Source organism: Carassius carassius, chromosome 6 (genome assembly GCF_963082965.1).
Source record: "Carassius carassius chromosome 6, fCarCar2.1, whole genome shotgun sequence".
NCBI classification, from domain to species: domain Eukaryota; kingdom Metazoa; phylum Chordata; class Actinopteri; order Cypriniformes; family Cyprinidae; genus Carassius; species Carassius carassius.
In genome coordinates, this window is record NC_081760.1 from 28,933,936 (window position 1) to 28,946,473 (window position 12,538).

The following is a 12,538-nucleotide window of genomic DNA, read 5'->3' on the forward strand; positions in this document are numbered from 1 at the left end:
TCAGGTCAAAGTGTAATTTGTGGTGCCAAATGTTTGTCCCCTGTATGAAGAATATTTGGGTATAATATGTTACAGTTTACTTTATTTTGCTATCCTCACTTACATAAATGAACTGCAGTGTCCTGCCCCCACTAGTAAAAAAAAATATCAAAAATGATATCTGGTGTCTGAATAAGTTTTGGTTTGTCTGTATATGAGAGGAACACAGTGTACCTCTTGACAGTGTGGCTTGACTCTGGAAGGTCCTGCAGATCCAACTCCATGTAGTGCAGCTGACCTTTAGACATAGGACTGATGGGGTTATTTACATAGTTAACAGAATCACCTTGAAGTTTGTCAATAACTGTCAGTCCAGTCTCCTGCAAGACCACAACACAAACCCAATTTATGCGCAGTTACCAATGAAACTGAGTGAATGAAATGCAGCCATCAGATGGTAATATACTGTATAAGTAGGGGCATATCTATTACCGTATACTCTCCAGCTCTGTACTGTGGCCACCTGGATGCATCAGTCATGTATGCCCTCTGCACATATTTGCCTTTTGGTTCAGCTGAGCAGGACAAACAAAAAAATTAATGAAGAGCTTCATATACGCTCCAAATCATTAAATTCTTAATCAGCAGAAAAACAATCTGACTTGGCATATTGCACACACAAACATAAGATATCCAGTGACAACAAAGCATCACAATTTCTCCTTAAAGGTTACTATGTTTAGAACATGACAATGCTGAGACTAGAATCACTTTATCAGTCGATACAGACACAGAGGTCTGGTTGAAAGCTTTATGTACTCAGGGATGAGAGAGGCATGAAATGACATCCATGTATTGTTACCTGACTGAAGGACAGTGTCCTCGGAGGCCTTTAACGTCATTATTATTTTAAAACCAGATAAATGTATAATGCTCACCATCAGTTTGCTCTTCAGAGCTGCTTCTCATCTCACACCTGCTCCTCTCCTCCACCTACAACCAACACGAAAGAAATGTGGAAATCCCAAAGCAGCAGCAGCAAACTTGTTTAATGCATTATTTATTTTCTTTAATTGGCCAAGCCAGCCATTTCTGCTTCTTCTGTACATGACAAAAATATTTCAAAGTCGCTGTTGAACCAACAATTTGTGGAAATATATAAGAAACATTTTTCTCCAGCATATTTCTCACCACTTCAGCTGTTGCTGTTTTTACTTCTTTAAATTACATTTTACAGCTAGCATTGACTGACTACACCAACACCCAATACAAGCCTAAAGGCATGCTTCCGACCACACTAAGCAAATTACATTTTACCACTACTGTAAAAAAAAATGCTGTAAGCCACAGTACTGAGAGTGGAATGTTTTTCAGTGCAAAATATTGATTGCCCTGAATAGGAAAACGGTAGGATTTTTTGTTTGCTGTTTGGTCAAAGCAGGCTGTTTTGTAGCTCAACCCGGAGCATGTGGTGAGATGACAAACACATTTAAATTCATTCTGCAAACTGGTTGTGCCTCCCTACTGATGCATCAACGTGATGGCTGAGCATGATCCAGAGACACAGACGGCTGGAACAGTCTTTGGATTTGCGCTGGAACGCTGGATTCGGTGATTAGAGGAGTGCATAACAAAAAATAAAAACTGAAAACTGCTCATTCAACACAGCCCTGGGCTGAGTTTCCCAAAAGTTTTGTAAGCCTAAGAAATTCGTAAAAACGATTGTACGACTGATCTTAATATTACTGTCTGTTTCCCAAAAGCATCGTAACTTAAGTACCACTTGAAAATCATCGTAGATCTACGAGTGCTCTGGAGTAATTATTAAGCCCTAAGTGCATCGTAAAAGACAGATTTATGTGATCACCTGAAGGACAATCGCCAGATTACACCTTTAACTTGATTCAAGTGCAATGTGACTAAAATATAAGGATTTGATTGTGCTTTATTGTGCACTTTACAACTTGTTTTCTTTATTTTTTTTATTAATTTATAAATTAATTAATTAAAAAGGGCAGGAAAAATTGGAAATACACATTTAAATTAAATGACTGAAAAAATTTTTATAAAAAAATAATAAAAGAAGTAATGTAGGAAATGCTTCAAAGACTGGAGGTAAAATATGTCAATGACTTGCTGAAGTGCACAAAAACCAGCTATGTATTGGACCCGGAAATAACGTCGCACTCTCTCTATCTATACTGTATATAAATAAATTAATTTAAATAAATGTATGCATTTAGCAGATGCTTTTATTCAAAGTGACTTACAGTGCATTCAGGCTAACATATATTACCTAACATAATATATAAGTATATAAAGTATATTATATATTATTATGTAAAGTATAATATTGTACACTATAATATAATATAATATGGTATTATAATTATTATATCCAAGTTGTCTGTCTGGAATGCAGCATTAGGATAACATCAATAAACAATCGTGTACTACAATTATGAGCCATTCTATAAGGTGACATTTCAGCACTTGACTAACGGATAGCGACTCCTAAGTAGCACTTAAAGCACAGCTACGTGCGATTGCTTTACGTGCATAGTTGGGAAACGCATGTGAAACAATAACAAACGATCATAAAATTACTCGTAGAAAACGTTCTTAAGCACTAAGATCAATCATTATCAGGAAACCCGGCCCTGAATTTGTTGGTAAAGTTTTAGTGTTAAAGAATAAATGGACAAAAGAAAAGCCACTGTATTTTGGAAAAGGTGTGTTTACAGTCCTTTAAGAGGTGACATTAACGCAATCCTATGATTGTCTTTACATACTGAACAACTCTACATAACTAACAAAAATGTGGAAACACGCTTGTGATCAAATGTCTGTTCAAATTTCTATTTCAAATAAACGGTGCTCTTTTGAACTTTCTTTTCATCAAAGAATCTTTAAAAAATAAATCTATTTCACAATAATCCACAAAACTATAAAGTAGCACAACTGTTTCAGACATTGAAAATAATAAGAAGAAATGTGTTTTGAGCACAAAATCAGCATATTACAATGCTTTCTGAAGGCTCATGTGACTGAAGACTAGAGTGATGATGCTGAAAATATTATATAATATTTCATATTTTGCACTGTATGTTTTCTAAGTCACACACACACAAAAAAAAAAACACTCATACGAGTTGTTCTTCCTGAAACTGAACTACACTGGAATATTTCATGCAGTTGATTCTGTGGGGGTCTTGCAGCACCTCTGAATAAGTAATACAAGAAACTCTGAAAAAAACATTTTAGTATAGTGTTTCATCCGAATCAGGTGAAAAATGTAAAATAGATCAGACACAAAGAACAACAACAACAACAACAAAAAACAATGAAAAACAAATCTTGTTACCTTTCTTCCCCCACAGTCGGGACAGATGGTGGAACCTTCAGGAGGCGCTGTTCCTTCACCACAGTTGCTCTTTCACAGTTTGGACATGTGCAGGGATGCCCTCTGGTCCCAAGGCTCCACATTCAGGCCTCTCTCCATGGCTTCTGGCAGTCAAAAACTGTTCCTGATTGGATAATTGGCGTTGTAGGAGCTTGCGGGGGATGTCATAATGCTGCAGAGGTGGGTTTGGTACCTGGTACATGGTGCCCTGCATTTGAGCAGCCTCTCTAACAGGAATTAGTGGAATTGTTGGTACTGGAGTGTTTATAAGGGAATTAGAGTTTGAATTGGAGTTTTGAGAAAGGCTTGTTAAGGATCCAAACTCATCAGTCTCTCCATGCCCAATATCCATACTGTGTACCAGTGTAGGAGGAGAAGCTTCCAGAATACGAAGAGTGGCTTCCAGTGGCAATACCGCTGTCTGTTGAGCTCTGGCGTCCCACCTCTTGAAGGCCTCTAGGGTGAGGATGCTTGGATGGTGGACGAAGCCCTCCCATCATCACTCCATATAGACGGTCATCACTGGACGTGCTGACAGAACAGGCTGTACTCTTAGATCCCACAACCCCTAACATGGATGATGATAATGACGGTTCGACAGGGGTGGGGTGTCTGACCGGCTCAGGCCATATCGCCAGGCGGCTTCCCAGGCTGTTATCAGAATGGCTGGTCTCAGGGGAGGAGCTGGAGATGCTCCGATCATCTCCTGTCAAGGAGGAGCCATAACTGAAGGTGGAGGCTGACCAATTATGAAAAAGAGAGGATGGGATTACCAAATGTTAGTGCTATACATCCATTTAAAAAATGAGTTAGATAAAAAACTATTACATTTTGAGCTATATGAAAATGTTCAATTATTTTTTGGTGGAACACAAAGGAGAATTTTTTAAGTCTTTGCACCACATTTCTGTGCATAAAGTCTTTTAAAGGGGACATAACAAACACAGTTTCTGCCAACCTCGTGTTAGTCTTGCATACCTATAGAGTAGTATTGCATCCTTCATATCTCTGAAGAGTCTTTAGTTTAATCAGATTTATAAAAGACAGATACAGCTCGTGTATGGCATCAAAGTACTGTGAGAGCTATAGAGAAAAGACCGCTCCGCAATGCCTTCGAATAACTCTCGCGGTACTTTGATGTCGAACACTGATCGATCTGCAGAGTGCCGCTTCAAGACGAACAAACATTTTTTTTTGCAATCATCTGCAAAGCTGTGACATCGACAAAAAAAAAAAAAAAAAAAAAACAGGAACAAAAACTTTATTGACTTAATTTTTTTTTTTTTATAAAACATTTGTCACCGAAATGCCATGAACAAACAAACATACTTGCACAACTCCGTTGGTGTTCTGGAGAAACAAACTGCATCCACTGTTATCTTAATGCTGGGTTCTTTGGGAAGCTGAACGAGATTATCTTTCCCTCACAACCATTAACACACTACTTTGGTGACACTGTTGATTTTGTGGTCTAAAAAGTCCTGTTCAGCGCTGCCGACGACTTCCGTAATCCGAATAAAGCATGTTGTTGGGCTGCCCTTGCTCTGGTTGATTTGTGTGCACGCACTCTTCCGGGAGAAGTGCCCATACAAGGAATTCCATCCTTTAAGATGTCTTATAGGACCATACTCGAGAAAAAAAAAATACTTTCCAAAACTTATTCCAACCCAGAAGGGCTGTATTTGATCCAACTCTTTAGTAGTGTAAATTAAAAGTCACAATGCATGAAATATAGTAGCATTAGACCACCCCTTTAAAGCCACATGACTTGTGAGAGTTCAGACTTTTACATCTATTATTACATGTTTTTCTGGAAATCTTTTGTCTGATTAGCCAATAGCAGCATTCTGTGGACAAGTATTTTTGAATAAACAATACGTTGGACCATGGTAAGTTTCATGTCTTTTATACCATTTTGTGCTCCCTTTATTTTTACATGATAAAATAATTCAAACTCAAATTGGTATTTCTTGCATGCTTATTTAATTATCTGGTAAAGAGATAAAAATGGTAGTATAAAGCCATTCAGTCATCAAATAAATCCCTTCAGGATGAAGTTTCAGGCTTTACTTTGACTACATTATCCCTTACAAAACCTTGCCGTCTGACATATAATGATAATAACAAATAACAACCTTAATTTCCATCTTTTTTCCCACACAAAGCATTTGAGTGGCTTTTATGTGAATGCTTTTATGATCATTTTATAGTGCTTTTATGGTCCCTTTGGCGCTTGACAGACAGAACTGCTGCTGTATGGAATGAAATATGTAAAGATTCTTCAAAAATTACTCTTTTGAGATCCACTAAAAATAGAATGACAGGAGGATGTTATTTCATTACAGAATTTATTTTTATATGAACCATTATTTAAAAAACAAAATTTTATATATATATATATATATATATATATATATATATATATATATATATATATATATATATATATATATATATTAAATAAAACACCCTCCCCTGTGTTTATATTTTATGTATATTTTGGTGTGTTACTTGCACTGCTGTGGTGAATACAAATGGACAGCATACTGAGTCGTCTCTCTAGCTCACTGGCCTCCTGTCTTCTATAGATGACGGGTTAGCACTGGGGTCTATGGAAACAGAATCTCATTCAATTTTAATTAAACCAATACAATGAACATTCATCATTCATACACTCATGCACCATCATATATCCTCATGAACATACAAACGAAACAGAAACATGTACCAGACAGCACTGATTTGTCTCTGAGCAGATATATAATCCATCACCATTGTATCACTGTCTCTGATGGCAGAATTACTGGAGCCACTGGCCACATTTATCAGTTTCCACTGGTACATCACAGACACTGCCTCACAGCAATAATCTCTCACACAAGCACTCATGCACAAGTACATCCACAATCACACCCGGGAAGCTTTGAGGCCTCCTTCTGAATAAGGCAGAAGGCTGGTAATCATTCCCTCTCACAATAGAATTTATCAGGACACTGAACACAAAGTGCTCGAATGAAACAATAAATCTGTCAGGGGAGAACAAATAAATAAAGAGTCTCAAAAACACAACTGGAACAAAACAAAAGGAAAGGAACAGCAGAATATAGCATAGAAAAGTTAATATGGAGGCATAAAGACTCACAGACTTTGCAGTTTTAGTGGTAGATACTTTTGGAATCTTATTAGCATGAAAAGTCAATTTCAAGCTGGTCTAACATAGTGCAACAAACATGTAATGCTATGGGAAGCAAATAGACTGAAAAAAAAATCAATATTTCACAAGCAAAACAAAAATTGCAAGCTGAAACAGCTTCATATGTACAGCTGAAGAACAATCCTAAGAGTGTGAAGAAAAAAAGCTGAAAGAGCATTTTCTTTTTGCATATTTAAAGAGGCATTGTACAATCGATCTGATCTGTGAAATTCATCCGCAGATACCGAATAAAGTGAGAAGCTGAAACAGAAGAGTGACTTGTACAAGTTATTACTGGCAAACTCTTGCACAAACTTCACTGAATATCAAAAGTTAAAACACATTAAATGCACTTAAATAATGACACTTCATGACACCCAGAACAACTGCCCTGACATCTCAGTATGATGGAAAGACAAGAATTACTGTAATGTGGCATTACATCAATCTGAGAATTCAGAGAATGTGTTGTCATAAACACAGAAGTAAACAAACTTTAAGGCTTTTAATTAATATATTTATACTTTCTTACAGCAATCACAGAAATCGGGAGAATTCATTGAGGAAGAAAGTACTGAGGGAAAAGTTTTCAACATGATTACAAGGCAAGCTATTATCACCATCATCTAAATTGTGCATAAAATGATTGTGTTGTCTTTGTTTTTAATCTTTGTAAGGTTTGAACTATCCTGCATGCTCTCTGACTATGTAGAAATTCATTTTAACCACAGCTGTGCTAATTTTAGCTATGAACCACAGAAAAGCTTTAAGCCACTTCATATCCATATCCTTCTTTCATGTTACTGTAGTATGTCAGCTCTACACAGGTTTCTGTTCACACGAATCATGACAGCACACAACCTTCCAGCTAGACTGTAACATTTTAGCTCAATATCAGTGTCTCAGCAGCTCAACTAAATGATTCTCTGTGTTCCAACGTAGCGGGCTGATCTATAAAATGATATGTCAAACCCATTAAGGTTTAATATACTATTATGCTTACATGGTAAATCTATCTAGGACCAATCAATAAACTAAATGTGAATCTTACATTGATTTTCAGGACAATAATTCAGTATTCGGGAAGTCATGTTGGGTTCCATTAAAAAGATATGCACTGTCATAGATATTACTATCCTCTGTCACGATGGAGACATTGAGTTCCTAGATTCAAAAAGCGACTGCCATTACAAAGAAAGACTTGTTAATTCACTTAACTTAATGAATATGTCTGACTGCAGCATCCTGCTACAACTACAGCTAGATATAAAAATCTGCAAGGGCCTTTTCAGAACAAAATAGATAAACGTTTCAACTGCCTCGTCTTGTTAAAATGTTACATTACTTTTGCTAATCCAATTTAAGCATTAAATATAAATTGATTAGATCAGAGGAATCTATTAAATTAACTAATTTAACAATTCATATTCTCATTTTTATATGAACATAATTAGAGTCTCTGGGAAACCAAATATAAAACCAGAAGTCAGAAAACCAGTACAATCTATCTGAGCAGAACATGAGTGTTCTGGAAGAGATAACAAGAGAGGGGGAAACTTGACACCACATATCAATCATAGAGCTTACACACAGCTGACAGCTCACGCACATCAAGCTAATGAGGCCAACAGTGAGGACATGGCAACTTCGAAATCTCTGAACTGAGATCTTACATCACATACCTCCAAAAAATATGAACTCACCAGGCAGGACTGGATGCAGTCCAAACGGGCCCCTGCTTGGCGATATGCCACGAACGATGCAATCAAACAAAAAACTGGATCTGTTCTCCTTCTGCACATGCTAGGAAGAAAACACCAGCCCCTATAGAGACAGAGAGAAGAGAAATAGCTCCTTAATGTCTTGAGCCTGTTTTAATCAAACCACATTATGCACCATTCCGAATTCAGATTGATATTAATTGTCCATAGCACTGAATAGAAGATTGGTTTCAGTAATGATCACAAGATTATTACAAATGTGGGAACATCAAGCTATTCAACATTTCACTGATTTAAAATAAATTAATTATATAGACCAATTCAAGACAATGGAACCAATAAAAACTGTATGAGTTCATAAGTCATACAAACAAATACATCAGACATTTCAAGTTTATTGTAAAGGGTAATAGAAGACAGTGGTAGGTTACCACTAAAGAATGAATGATATGTTTTTTTCTGAACAATACAGATTATTTTTGTTTATGTGTGTTGTAGAACTGTAGGTTTTTATATTATATTATCCAGATGAATGGAAGTTAAATATTAAATAGAATTACACCCTTTGAAACAAGGGGTGGGGAGGGGGCAAAGTTTATTTTTGCACATTTAATTGAGCATAAAAATCTGCTTTGGTGCCCAAAACTAGGGCTCAACACTTCACTGTGCAACTGGCTGTTGGACTTTCTGACTGGAAGACCCCAGGCAGTGCGGGTCAGCAGCAACACATCCAGAACCATCACACTGAACACTGGGGCCCCCCAAGGATGTGTGCTGAGCCCCCTCCTCTTCACTCTGCTGACCCATGACTGCACACCATCACACAACTCCAACCTCTTTATTAAGTTTGCAGATGACACGACTGTGGTGGGTCTCATTAGCAACAAAGATGAGACCAACTACAGGAGCGAGGTGAGCCGCCTGGCCGGATGGTGCAGTGACAACAATCTCTCTCTGAACGTGGAGATTGTTGTTGACTTCAGGAGAGTGCACACTCAGCACGTTCCTCTGACCATCAATGGTGCGACTGTGGAGAGAGTGAGCAGCACCAAGTTCCTGGGTGTCAGGGACGTGCGGTCAGGGTAGGCAGGGTAGGCAGTGCCTCACCAAAGGAAATGTTGACATTACATTTATTAATTCCAAGAGCTTTATTAATTCACCACATTATTAATTGCATTAATTTTATTCCAAATATTATTTTTTGTACCATAAATTTTCAGGAATACACATAATATACTCATTTTGCCATTGTTTGCTCCTAAAAACCGTTGTTTCATGCAGGAAATTCAAAAGCCATGGCCATTGAGGCAGAGGTGAGCGGTGCCTCTTTGGTCCATAGAACGTAGTTTATATAGATTTGCGCATGCGCAGTCAGTTCTCATGCTGTCTTGAATTATCAACATTGAGGCAGAGACCGAGCTTGCTTCATGTCACGTGATCTACTCGCTCTCACTCCGAATACTAGCATCTAGCACCCCTGCTGTGCGCTGACACCAAAATGTTATCTTCCATACCCTGCGCGCCGTCACGTCACCTCAGCCACATTTGTACTTTATGTCTAAGGGTTAAAATGCTGTTTTGTAGTTCTCTTTTTTAATCCTTGTGTGCCGTCGCCAGACGCTCATTGCGTGTCGGTGTGTGCGCCTAGCAGTTTGTAGGAGCGAATAAGCTGTTTTTGTACTTTAAAGCTGTACTGCTGACGCAATGTTTTCTGACTGTAGCCTGGTGCGCCGTCACCAGACCAAAAGTGTGTGTGTGTGTGTGTGTGTGTGCGCGCCGTGGCTGTCTGTGCGCGTTTGCGCATTTTGATGGAGTGACTAGGCTGCCGCGCCGCCTCCTTCTCTGTGTCCCGCACAAAACATTTGTTTGTTTTATAAGTCATAAGATAGATGTGTCCATTAATTTGATTATTATATTTGATTGTGCATTAGCCTCACATGACTGACTTTGCTGAATGCAGGCAGCGATCTGATGATGCCTGATATGAACTTGGGTTGCTAAATTAACTGAATGAATATATGAACATATATTCCACACATTGATAGGTCACAGCCTACCCATGACAAGATTTCACCACACGTTACTGCTGGGTGTGCACATCACAGAGGACCTCTCCTGGACCGACAACTCTGCAGCACTGGCGAAGAAATCACAACAGCGTCTCTACTTCCTCTGCAAACTGAGGAATCTGATTAAACTTCTGTCTTTACACATCAATGTATCGTCATTGAGCTGCAGGGTTTAATTTGGATTTGTCTGTGCATGTTTTCTTTTACTCTCATAGATTCTGTTACCATTTGCCATGCATTGTACGACAGAGACTGCAACGATGTTAAGCTAAAAATCATAATTTGTGTTCTGATGAAGAAACAAAGTCACCTACATCTTGGATGCCCTGTGGGTAAGCAGATAAACATCAAAATCTTCCTTTTTGGGTGAATTATCCCTTTAATGATTCATACACCGTCAGATTATGACTATTTTTCTTTGTACGACATGATAAGGAAAGAAACTTAGACATGGAGGTAAATATAGTCCTGTCAAATCCCTTAGCGTCACTGTGGAGATGGTAAGCAGTATAGGAGTGACAGTCCATTATAAAATTAACCATAACACCCTTAGCTCTTGGTTCCATAATTCATAAACACACTGGCAGGCTATTAATACTTGAGACATGTGGCCATGACTGTGGCTATTAACCATGTTAAGAGAATAAAAAAGGCCTTTTTATAGTAAACCTATAGTTCCAATATATATTTTACATTTTATTGTTTATGACGTATAAGAAAAAGATTATAGTGGGACTGAATAGAGAGCACAGCATGAGATGACATGTCCCACAATGCAAAGAGTTTGACCTTCCATTTCCAGCATTAGAAATTAATCATTACTATCAGCACTATTTTTATAATTTTCCTGCATTTATAAAGTGCCAGATGTTTTTACACAAACTTGACGCAACTTCTGTTTTAAACATTCATCATTGCATAAATGCATTCTGTTTCACACACACACACACAAACATATATATATATATATATATATATATATAATATCATATATATTAACAGTTATCCATATACTAACATTATTCAATAAAAGAAGCCTGTATCCCAGTCCAAAACGTGAATTTTCTAAAACTGTACACTTCACTGTTTTTAAGGATTTTTTTATTCAGTATATAAGTTGTACAACTAAAAGTATGGCTCATGTTCAACATTTCTAATCAGGTTAAGATCAAACACTTGCAGAAGCTTGTATATAGAATTGCATTGTCAGTTTAAACTTGTTTTAAATCTCATGACATGTTTTTTCATTGTTGATGCCAGCCAAATTGTTCCACAAATGCCCTTCCTGACAGCAGGGACAACCGTGATCTACAATCTGTCCAAGTCTGTTGACAAACTAAGCCAGTGAACATACTCACACACGTTCACTCTCTGGAATCAAGTGAGACAGCTGACACGCTCACTAATTGCAATACCAGAATGTGTTTTGTCCGCGTGTGGCCTGTGACATTGAATCTTGCTAGAAACAGCAACAAGGCCATATTTTCTATTTAATTCACTCTGTCCCAGATCAACCAACTGCTGAATTACTCTAATGGCAGTGGGAGGAACACGACCTCTGTGTGGTAGAGACCAATCAGAGTCCATGGTTGCCAAACTATAATGAAGTGAAGCACTGGCTAACAAATACATGCCCCAGACAAGATAATTATGGGAAGTTGGCAGTCTTAGTATGCATTTCCTTGTCTGTTTTTTGTGGATTTCCATTTATTTATTTTTTATGGATTTTCATACATTTTCAAAACATATAAGGTGTAAGTAGTGGTTTTAAAGCAGATTTTAATTCTATTTTTTGAACATATTTTACATATGAATTTATATAAATTAATTCATTATTAATAATAATTTTCAAATAAATATTTAGTAGGTGTATTTTTTTAATTTAATTTTATAAAAATATTCAAATATTATTATTTAAATATTGTTAGATTTATATATAAAATCTAGCAATATTTAAATATAATATGCAAATATATTTAAAAACATCATATTTATAACTATAATAATTTTTAAAGATGCATATCAAAATATTTAAATAAAATTATTACTAAATATTACTGTTTAAATTATTGAAATATTAGTACGAACATCCATGGAATGTGTAACTTTTCTAAATGATAACAGTTAATTTTGTGATTTTCAGCTTTTAGTGAAGTTCTACAGGTGCAGTTTT

General features: G+C 37.0%; 1 pseudogene; it reads right to left on the reverse strand.

The window, feature by feature from the left end:
• Positions 1-12,538, reverse strand: part of LOC132141684 (uncharacterized) — a 26,593-nt pseudogene continuing 14,055 nt past the window's right edge.